Here is an 11,226-nt window from a genome sequence, read left to right as displayed (position 1 = left end):
CCCGTCATATTTTCCTGAATCTCATCGATGGTCTGAAATCTCTTCCCTTTCAAAGGTGATTTTAGTTTTGAGAAAAGCCAGAAGTCGCAGGGCACCAGATCTGGGCTGTAGGCAGGGCTGAGTCACCTGGGTGATTTGATGTTTTGCCAAAATCTCTGCACAGGACGCGATGCATGAGCCGGTGCACTGTGGTGATGAAGCTGCCCATCACCAGTTGCCCACAGCTGCAGCCGTCGTATTGCAACCGACAAAGGACATTGAGGTAGTTAGTGCTCCTCACTAACTGTTCGGCCTGGAGGGGTGTACTTGTGATGGACGACAGCTTCCCAACCAAAAGCCTCAGTTAACTTGGTCTTAACCTTGCTGTGATTTTGCTGCACCTTCGCTGCACCGTCTTTGGTCCTGGAGAACCAGGAGGCTTCCACTGGGACGCCTGGGCCTTCCTGGCCGGATGAGAGCCGTAGAGCTACCACTCATCTCCAGTTTTGACCGTCTCGAGGAAATCTGGTTTGTTGGTCGTGGTTTGAATCGAGTCATTAGCAACTGCAGCGGAATGTTCCTTGTGCTCTGGTAGCGGAAGTCACAGAACAAATTTTTCCCAACATGCTTCTTGCCCGGATATTGCGTCAAAGTCACACGCAGCTCAGCTTCTTCCGCCCTCACCGATCTTTGCGGACTGCAGCCGGTACGCGTTCAACGTTCTCAGGTGTTCTGCTTGTCGCTGGCCTTCCAGAACGTGGGTCACTTTTTTCAACAGATTCTCAACCTTCTCTGAAGCGTGTGTCACACTTTTATTTGCGCTGCACTCATTGCATCGTCCCCCAGACCTGCTGAATCATTCGAATAGTTCCCCTGGAGGAGTGTTCAAGCTTCACACAAAATTTGATGCAGATTCGTCGCTCTGTTTGCTCATTTTGAATGCAATGGCCACACAGTGCACCTGTTCACTCAACTGCCATCACCACTGACTAGTATGGTGAAGTCATCATTGTTCACACATGCGCATTCCAGTCCACTCTCCTTGGCCGCCAGGTTACATTGATGTCACACAAAACGTTCTTGTTATATTGACAATGGCTGGACTTTTTCAGCACAGACCTCGCATGTCCCTTGTCTCCATGCATTTTTCCCATTTTTTTAAAGATTTTATTTATTTATTTATTTTTTAGAGAGGGAAGGGAGGGAGAAAGAGAAAGGGAGAGAGAGAGAGAGAGAGAGAAACATCAATGTGTGGTTGCTGGGGGCTGTGGCCTGCAACCCAGGCATGTGCCCTGACTGGGAATCGAACCTGCGATACTTTGGTTTGCAGCCCGAGCTCAATCCACTGAGCTACGCCAGCCAGGGCTGCATTTTTCCCATTTTATTTCTTTTGCTGGAATGTCCTTCCTGCCTCATTCATCTGGCTTACTGCTAGTGTACCTGGCAGCAGTCAGCTTGGGCATCACCTCCTCCAGGCAGCCTTCTTTGATCATTCATATGTGTTCTCACCTCACCCAGGGCTTCCTTCTACCCCCCACATTGTATTGAAACCTTGTCCATCGCCTTCCTTGAGAGCAGGCCCCATGACTCACTCATGCCTCTCTGTCGCCGGGATCTAATCAGGCACCTGGCACATAATCAGTATTTGACTCATGTATGCAGAATGATTAGAGGTAGTCGGGGGGGATGAGAACTGTCAGGGAGAATGTGTAGAGAAGGGGGGGCCTGGGATTGAAATCTGGGGAGTGCCTCAGTCTTTAAGAATGAGGGAGAGAAAAAAAAAAACAGAAACAGAAAACACACTCTCTCCAAAGTGTCAGGAAGAGGATTGTTCCAAAACATCAGTGATCTTTTCACCGTGTCCATAGTTTTGCGTTTTCTAGAATGTCATACGGTTGGAATCGTACAGTATGCAGCCTTTTCAGATTGGCTTCTTCCACTTAGAAATATGCCTTTAAGATTCCCCCCTGTCTTTTCATGGCTTTATAGCTCATTTATTTTTAGCACTGAATAACATTTCATTGTCTGGATGGATCACCGTTTAGTTATCCCTGTGAAGGCAGTAAAAAGCCCTTTGGCTGCCCCGGGTTGAGAGGGGAGGAAGGAATGAGTAGGCAGAGCACAGAGGAGTTTCAGGGCAGTGAAAATACTCTGTACGATATTATGATGCTGGCTACATGTCATCATACGTTTGTGAACCCTAATGTGAACCATGAACTTGGGGTGATACAATAGGTCGATGTAGGTTCATCGTTTGTAACAAAGGAATCACTCTGGTGGGGGATGTTGGTAGTGGGAGCGGCTGTGTATGGGAGGGGGCATGGGGGCTTATGGGAAACCTCTGTACATTCTGCTCGACCTCAGTGTGAACCTAACACTGCTCTAAACAATAGTCTTAAAAAAAAACACAATACAATATACAAGCCCTGGCTGGCATAGCTCAGTGGATTGAGCGCAGGCTGCGAACCAAAGAGTCACAGGTTCGATTCCCAGTCAGGGCACATGCCTGGGTTGCAGGCCACGGCCCCCAGCAACCACACATTGATGTTTCTCTCTCTCTCTCTCTGTCTCTCCCTTCCTTCCCTCTCTAAAAATAAATAAATAAAATATTTTTAAAAACACACACACAATACAATATACAGATGATGTATTATGGAATTGTACACTTGAAACCTGTATTACTTTATTAACCAATGTCACCCTAATACGTTCAGTAAAAAGTGCCAGTGACCGCTGAGAATCGTTTCCCCTCCAACTCTCCCCTTCCCCTTCCAGGAATTCTCTGAGCCCTCTCCACCAGTTTAGTCCCCATCCCCCGTGACCCTCTCCTACCCCACACTGTGCTAGTCCTGGGTCGTGTACCCTCCCACCGGTCCTACCGTCTCTGCTCTGCTCTGCTCTGTACTGCGGGTGACCACCCCCTGCAGCCTCCCAGGCCAATGAGAAACTCGGGCAGGAGACCAGGGGGTGAAAGGAAAGGAGCACCTTCACGCCTCTCGGTCTTGAGTGGGGTCTATGGAAGTCACTGTGCCTCCCGGTGGTTCCAATTTCTTCCAGGTGACTCCTGCCTCCACCCACTGACGACAGTGCTTCCCCCTGGAGTCCCTCCACCCTAGGGAAGTAGGGGACTCCTGGTTATGTCCCATCCCCTCCTGCTGAGCTTCTCAGCTCTTTTGTCCTCTGTGTGACCAATCCTTGCATCAAATTCCATGGATGGCCCTGGCTGGGTGGCTCAGTGGGTTGGAGCATCATCCCATACAGCAAAGGTTGTGGGTTCCATCCCCAGTCAGGGCACATGCCTAGGTTGGGGGTACAGGAGGCAACCAATTGATGTCTCTCTCTTCACATCGATATTTCTCTCCTTTCCTTTTCCTCTCTCTCAAAAGTCAATAAAACATATCCTTAGGTGAGGATTTTTTAAAATACTTAATGAGAAAAAGAAAAAGAACTATTACTGTTCACCCTTTAAAAAAACTAATTCCAGCCCTGGCTGGCGTAGCTCAGTGGATGGAGCTCAGGATGTGAACCAAAGTGTCACAGGTTCGATTCCCAGTCAGGGCACATGCCTGGGTTGTAGGCCACAGCCCCCAGCAACCGCACATTGATGTGTGTGTCTCTCTCTCTGTCTCTCTCTCTACTTCCCTCTCTAAAAAAATAAATAAAATCTTAAAAAAAAATAAATAAAAATTTTAAAAAACAAATTCCACGTATAAAAACTCAGAGTGAGTTCTGCCTCCACGGGTGGGCCCTGCCTGACACAGGACGCTCTACCCATCCCCTCATCTCCTGAAGTGACTTAAGTTCTCATAGCCACTTGTTCCAGGTCCGCCCCCCCCCCCCACGACAGTGGAAGCCCCCGAAGGGCAGGGACTGGTCTGGAGGTTCCACACCCCCCACCCCAGGGCCTGACACGGTAGGTGCCCAAAGCATCACGTTTGTGGCTGACGGCAGCTGAGGGCTGAGATGAGGTCACCTGACCAGGAGGCAATCAGTGGGTGTCCATGGAGGGGAGGAGCAGTGGACAGAAACCAGACCATGAGGGGAACATGCAAGTGGCAGGTGAAACAGACACAAGGGGAACCGAGAAGTCTGGGAGCGGAGAGGGGACAGAGGTTGGGCCAACAGTGTCAGGGAAAGCCGGGACGGAGGGAGGATTCTTTCTTTATTTGTCTGTCTTTAGGCTGCAGAGACTTGGTCACACTTGGGGGTTGAGAGGAAGAAGCTAAAGGCGGGCAGCTGTGGGGAGACTGGGGGCGGAACATACCACCTAAGTGGTCTCTTGGGAGGATGAAGTCCACCAGAAGGGCGGAGGGTGGCGCGGAGAGGAGACTGGAGGCAGAGAGATGAGCTAGAGGGCGATGACCAATCAGGACGTGGGAAGAATCGGAGTCAAGTCTTCACCCAGGGCTCCCTAAGAAGGCTTCCAAGTTGGGAAGGGTCTCAGACAGGTATGTCTAAGACCCGGTCTCAGTAAGGTCAATTTTGCCGAGTGCCCCCACGGAGACCCCCACCCTGGCAACGCCGCCCTTGGCAGAGATTGGCACCTCCTCTTCTCCCCCACATCAGGGCACGGCCAGGGTCCAGAGTCCGTGTGTAGCGGTATGCGGGTAAATGTATAACTTCCAGGTTGAGTGTGGGTAGCCCCGGTGTATACTGTTTGCTCATTTCTGGGGTACAAATACTCCCATCATTTTCGATGTCGGGCCACCAACATGAAACTGTCACCGTTTGCAGAGTGGGAAGAGAGCTCAGGACAACAGTGCCCGAAGCCATTTTCTCTCCTGCCCCCCGCCCCCACCCCCACCCCCGCCCCTCCAGACCCAGTGGCGGCAGTGCAGAGGGTCCAAGCCAGGGAGGGCAGTGACAGTCTCCTAGCTGCAGCCTCAGGGAGGCCCCTGGGTGGGGAGTAAAACTGCATCTCCTTCAGGAGCATGCCCCCCCCCCCCAGCCGTCTCTGAGCTCACTCGGCCTCTGAGCTCACTCCGCCTCACGTCTGAGTCCTTCTCAAGTACAAGGTCGGGAGCTCACGGGAATGTGGGGCCTGAGGGCCAGACACTCAGATGGTTTACGAGCCACTCTCTCACGAAACACGGGCAGACACTGGGAACTGTGCTTGGGCAGTAAAAACCAGCATGTAATTTCTTTTCCTCCAAAGCAAACAGAAAAAGGAAAACTGCCCCCGGGGTAGCATTCTCTCGCTGATGCACAAAATTCACTCATGCTCCGTCACTGTTCTACAGAACTGATGGCAGTTGGCTCCTTGAGACCCAAAGTCCCTCTGTAGAATCCTGTACGTGGGACAGCAGGGACCCTGGGGTCACACCTAGTTGGAATCCCAGGTCTTCTGTTGCAGCAGAATGACCTTTGGAAAGTTACTTCTCTCTGAGGAGCCTCAGTCTGCTCATCTTGTGGAGGGGGGACGTAGTAACAGCATCTACTCGGTGGGGTCAGGCGGCAAGGGGTCTCAACCGAGGGCAGTTTTGCTCCCTTGGGGACATTTGGCAATGTCTGGAGACACGTTTTGTTGTCACAACTGGGATTGGAGGGGTGATGGCATCTGGTGAGCAGAGCCCAGATGATGTATATGAGGGCTACCCCCGCCCCTGCTAAAAAATGTATCCAATCCAAAATGTCAATAGCGCCAGGGTGGAAAACCCTGGACCAGAGTGACTATTCAGGCGTTATGCACAAAAGCACTTAGAAGTGTCTGGTTTATTTCTCGTAAGCTCTCAAAAAACAGACGCTGCTTTTCTTTTTGGAAGGAGAGTCTTACCCTCCTATATTCAGTCTTGAACCACTGAGGCGGGACGGGGGAGTTCTCCCTTGCTGAGAACCTGGATCGCTGCTCCAGGTGTGAGTCAGCCAGTAAGTGCCCATTGATCTCTACTTCAAGCGGAGCTGAAGCTGCACAAGTGACTCAGGGCTGGAAGCCTCCTCAGGTTGTCTGTGACTGAACTGGCTGGACTGGGAGGAAGTAACTTTGCTCTGAAGCTCTCCTTCCAGAAGGAGCAAGCGTTTCAAGGCTCAGAGATTCCATGGTGCCCACTCAGAGTGGGCGTTGTGCTGTTTCTCACCTCACCCCACATGTGGTGGGGTTTGGAAAGGCCTGAGAAAAGGAGCTGAAATTATGAGAGCTTTCTTACCCTGCACTACCTTCCTCACTAGTCTGCAGTGGTTTCTCCCTCCCCTACAGCCTGCTGTGAAATTCCTTCTTGGGAGCTGCAGTTCTGAGTCATCACATTCACTCTCTCCCACTGATACACACCAGTGTTAACAAACAGATTTAAGGGCAGATGATCTTGATAAGGTGGATGTGGGCAGGCAGGGACCCAGAGAAGTGTCAAGGGAAGATGGGTGAAGTGTGTGGGCACTGGGTGTCCTAAAGGAGGAATGGGTGATGGAGGGAAAAGGCAAAGGCGAGCCAGGGAGCATCTGCAGACTCTGGACCTGTGCCCAGGTCTTTCCTGAGAAGTGGTGTGCCCAGGGGCAAACAGGTGGTAGAAGAGGCAAGCTCGACATCCGGGCTTGCTGATACCAACCTGTAACCTACCATGAAGCCAAGCTCCACCTCTCCCTGAGTCACTGAAATGAAAACCCCTGGAGCTGAAAGGAGCTTGGGGGGCCACCAGCTTTCTTGCCTACCATCTTGCAAGCCGATCAATAGCACAGCCAGTTTATGCGCCAGAGACTGTTCAGCTCCAAAGCAAGGTTCTACCAGGGCCACAACCCAGAATGCTCCAGGGGTCAGACAGAGGACAGAAAGTTAAATATTGGGTGTAAGACAACAGGGGCGGGGGCTAGGGGGGAACTGCAGGCTCTGCCCTCAGCCGTTCAAATTCAAATTTAAAAAAACCGTTGGGCCAGCCGAACAAAGGACAGCACGAGTGAGAGAGTGGGTGAGGCCCTTAGTTCTGAGGTTTCGACCCCTCCCTAAATGAATGGTCTTCCCTGCTCCCCAACAAGGGAGACCTCTGTGGTGTGCAGATCTCCGGAAATAGGCTTTGAACTACCGAGGACCGCCTGAAGAGAGCTGTGCTGAGCAGCTCTTTGCTCCAGCCTTCCAGCGCTGAGGGCATACCTTACTCCCAGCTCTGGGTGGGGCGTACCTGCCCCCGCTGCTAAGCCAGTTACCACACTTGCCTGCTGTGTGGACCACTGACGGAGCCAAGGACGGGTATACCTTTTTCATTTTGCAAACTTATAAAGTTTGGGGTTTTTTTTTTCTGTATGACAAATAAAATACAGGCTATTGAAAATACAGAGAAGCAAATATTTAAACAGAAAAAATATCCATACTTTCCTTAACTGCCCCCCTTGCCCCCACTGCCATATTCTGGAAAACAAAAAACAAACAAACAAACACTGTTGACACCTTGATGCGTATTCACACTTCACGTCGTTATAGTCTTCCTTCTAGCTCTGTAACCTGCGAACCCACCGAGGAGATGCTTGGCGCAGCGCTGGCACCATGCTGCTTCTCTGACTGTGGGAAGGGGTTGCACCACGCCATCCCCCCGCTCTCATCAGATTTGGGTTTCAACACATAGGCCTGACCTGTGTAGGCCCTTGGCTCCCCACACTTCTCGAGGGCAGGAACTAGAACCTGTCTTACTAGTGCTCAAGGACTCTACAGCGCTGAGCGCGGAGTAAATATTCAATAAAAATGTTCCTAACCACCACCACCACTTTCCACGCGCCCACCCCTCCGTCCCACCTGCCTTAGCCGGCAAGGCCTCGAGCAAAGAGGGGGAATTTGGCCCGGCAGGGAGAACGCCGCGCTGTCTCCAAGGTAACTGAAGTCCAAGGTTGGGAGTGCCCACGCATGCGCAGTGATTCGTACTTCCCGTAACCTCCTGAAGAACGCAACCCGTAAAAAAAAACTGCCAGAAGGCAAGAGCGCCTGTGTGGTTAGACCAAACCCCGACCGCCTCCGCCTTCTGTCAATCCGGCCGGCCAGCAGTGTCTTTACTATAAACATTGTCCGGAAATAGTGCCCATTTCTGGAAGCGAGGCCTCATTAACCAATCGTTGCTAGGGGCGGTACGACGAGACTAAAGCGTGCCATTTTATTGGTTAGATTGGCAAAGTGGGCGTGGCCAAGGGTCGAGTGCGGCCAAAGGTAGGAGGCACAAACGAAGGCAAATTTGCCGCCGCCAGGGGAGGCGTGGCCCGGGGGCGGTCGGGAAGAGGGTAAAGGGGTGGGGCCCGGAGCCAGGGCGGGGCGGGGCGATCGTGGGGCGGGACGACCGTGGGCCCAGAGCACAGCGGTCGGCGACCGGCAGCGAGAGATCGTGGGCGAGGGGAGCGCGACAGTCGCTGCTTGGGAGAGATCGGCGCTCGGCTGGTAGGTGACTGAGCGGGATCTGGAGTCTCGGAGCGGGGAGCACCGGGGATGGGTAGCCCCTCAGCCCGGGACCGGAATGCGGCCTGGCGCGCCACCCCAGAATCGTGGGGTCAGCGGCGCGGCCGATCGAACGAGTCCACTCGCGCGCGGGCCCTCAGCCCTAGGGTCTCCCCGCCGGCGCGCCCTCACGCACGCTGTCAGGGCCACTGTCTCGCGCTGTGCTCGCCCCGCACCCCCGCGGGCGACACGGTCGCCAGAAGCGCGCGCGGGGGCGCCCTGCTTCCCCTTCCCAACATCCCGATTGCCCAGTGCTCGGCTGCCCCCACCGCCAGGCCTGCGCCTCCTGCTTCGTTCCCTGGGTGCTCCGTAGGAGAGGGGCTCCTCTCGGCTCGGGGCCGAAGGTGTTTAATGGACAAGTGCGCCCTGTGCATGCGTCCTCCCACCTGCCCTGTCAGTGAAGCGCTCTGGCCTTCCCTGGGAAGTTCTCGGGTCACACACCCCGGGGCGAGGAGAAGGGGCAGAGCCTGCCCTTGGCGTACAGCGGAGCACGCTGGCCACCCGCAGCATCCTCCTGCTTCCCCTGACTCCTCTGTAATTCTTCTGGCCACTCCACTTGGGACTTTATCTGTCGGCTCAAATATATTTCCTTCTTAGAAGCCCGCTGTGGCCCCTAGCAACCTGCAGCCACGGGGCACCAGGCAGAAAAAGGCTGCTTGCACGGTGCAGAGAGTCCCACCTGCCCAAGGAGCCTCCTTGGTGCTGGGTAATTTTTTTTTAAAGCGTTTCCTTCCTTATTAAAGTTAACATGTTGCCCTCAGTCCTAAATGACGGAATGGGGAATGAGTATGGGCGGGAAAGAGGATGAATGGAGTAAAGAAATCTGTTTTTGTTCAATGGAGAGAGTGAACACTGGTGACTTGATTAAGAACTCGAAAAGCAAGTGCACTGAAATGATGAGAGGTGGAGCTTAATTCAAAATAGCAGTCTGAAGTTTATTCCAGGAAAAATGTTGAAAACCCCTTGGCTAGAAACATGGTCGTTCTGAAAGATTAGAAGGAGATGGTATCTCACCATTAGTGATGTGTTTCTGACTTCGTATCTTCATACCTGTAACCTCCTTTTTCCTTCAGACGCGTATGTGTGATAAGATAGATAGCCTTGTCTTGTTTTATAGGTAAGGCACCTGAGGAGGGGGGTGGTATATATCTTGTTTAAAGCCTCGTAGCTGGGACTTAGGGTGAGGACTCATGCCTAGGCCACCGGCGTCTTCCCCGGGGCTCCTCACCTTGGACCAGGGCCACAACCTGGCACTGAGATGAAGAAAAGAGCCGGGGAGTGTTTGGTGTGGAATTATGCTCTTAACGTGGGAGAAGGGTGCTCAGGTGCTTGTCTTGCTTATGATGCATTTGGATTTACTCTGGGTGTTTTGTAAGTGACGTTGAAGTCAGTTCCTTGGTGCAGTGGTGCCAAACCTGTGAGTTTCTCGGACACCTTTAGGCACATCCTCGTTTATTTTGAAGGGTGGGGTGAACTCCTCAGGAGTTCTCAAAATAAAAGGAATAGTCTCTGACTTGAAGTTTAGAAATACGTATCCAGGTATGCGTCCTAGCACTTTTGTGAATCAGGCGGCAATCCGTTGCTAAACTTCAGGTTATCTTCTGTTTTTTAAGACTACAAGGGAGCAGTTTTGAAGGGGCTTTTTCGCCCCTGGTATTGTCTGTTAGAGTTCGTGGGAGGGGCACCGAGACAAGAGACCTTGCCAGAAGAGCCTTCATCTATTAAACAAAAATGTCTGGTTGGCCGTTTCGCCTCAACAGATGGAGGTTTGCTTCCTCATTTTGGTTCTCCTGTTGAACACTAACTTCTTTGTGATATGCTTGGAGTGTCTGTATATCATTTAATGTCGAGAAGCAGGCTTGCCCTGATTGGTCGTCCAGCTCCAAGCCACTGTTGTGATTTTTTTCGTGCGTGATAACAGTTGGTCGTGGCCGGGGTGTGGTGGGAGATCTGTAGAGACGTGAACGAGGTAAACCTACCTCCCGGGTTGTTTTCTTCACTGTTGGCACCCTCTTAAGAGTGTCCTATCACTTTGGCCTGTGAGGTCACTCTGAATTTCCTATTTTTTTTCCTGTCTCAGTGGACAGCAGCCCGTGAGCTTTCCCAACGGGCCTGACTGCCGTGACGGAGAGCTGACAGGTTCACGTGGGTCGACCTGATGGATGTCTTTCCGGGTGGATCGTTCAGAAACATTAAAACCAAATTCAGTTCTAAATTAAAAGTAAAAGTCAGCTTGTACACATGTCGGCAGCATATTTGTACCAACGGCTTTCATCATCTCAGGGCTGGTTTTTTTTTTTTCCTGGCAAAAGGTTAAAATGCAACTAAAATTCTGCTTTCATGATTAATAAGTCACTACCGCAGTTGTGTCTGATGCTTCCTGTTTGTCCCATTTTAGTATTTCAGTTAAACTGGAAACATCTGAGCATGATGGGCGCTTCTGAAGGCACCGGCGTGCCACGGGTGGGGAGGGGCACAAGTCCATGCGAGCAGGTTTGAGGGTCTCTCAGGACCCGCCGGCCCCTCTGGCCTCTGCACGCCGAGGGAAAGGAGTGGGCGGGAGCACCTTCGGGGGAGAGGGTGAGCAATCGCAGTGAGGCCTGTGTGAAGGCTTCGCACGTCCTTGGCAATGCTGACTGAAATGTCGAAAGCGGCAGATTAGAAATGGAAGGCCAAACGCAGGGCAAATTGTGTAGCAGACCATTTCGGTGGAGCTGAGCAAGACACTGAGGTGTGCTGGATGCAAGCCCTCAGTTGTGGGCTGGCCTAGCTACCCCAGTGACAGTGTGGAGACGAGTCATTTTTCCTCGGTGGCCTGGGCGCCCTTCCCTGTATTCTGGCTTGAA

General features: G+C 52.3%; 1 protein-coding gene and 1 long non-coding RNA gene across 2 annotated transcripts in view; one reads left to right on the top strand and one right to left on the bottom strand.

Annotated features, from left to right (window-relative positions):
* Positions 1-5,665: 5,665 nt before the first annotated feature.
* LOC118502232 lies at positions 5,666-7,134 on the bottom strand. Its single transcript, XR_004904941.1, has 2 exons — positions 6,519-7,134; positions 5,666-6,085 (listed from the first exon to the last, which is right to left on the bottom strand). It is a non-coding gene; the product is annotated as an uncharacterized LOC118502232 (long non-coding RNA).
* Positions 7,135-8,214: 1,080 nt separating this feature from the next.
* Positions 8,215-11,226, top strand: part of MAP3K14 (mitogen-activated protein kinase kinase kinase 14) — a 40,971-nt gene continuing 37,959 nt past the window's right edge. The window contains exon 1 of the mRNA XM_028520104.1: positions 8,215-8,323. The gene's annotated coding sequence lies outside the window, so the exon portion shown is untranslated. The remainder of the gene's footprint in view (positions 8,324-11,226) is intronic.

The sequence above is a fragment of the Phyllostomus discolor genome, chromosome 8 (genome assembly GCF_004126475.2).
Source record: "Phyllostomus discolor isolate MPI-MPIP mPhyDis1 chromosome 8, mPhyDis1.pri.v3, whole genome shotgun sequence".
Taxonomy (NCBI): domain Eukaryota; kingdom Metazoa; phylum Chordata; class Mammalia; order Chiroptera; family Phyllostomidae; genus Phyllostomus; species Phyllostomus discolor.
This window is presented reverse-complemented; position numbering and strand designations above follow the sequence as displayed.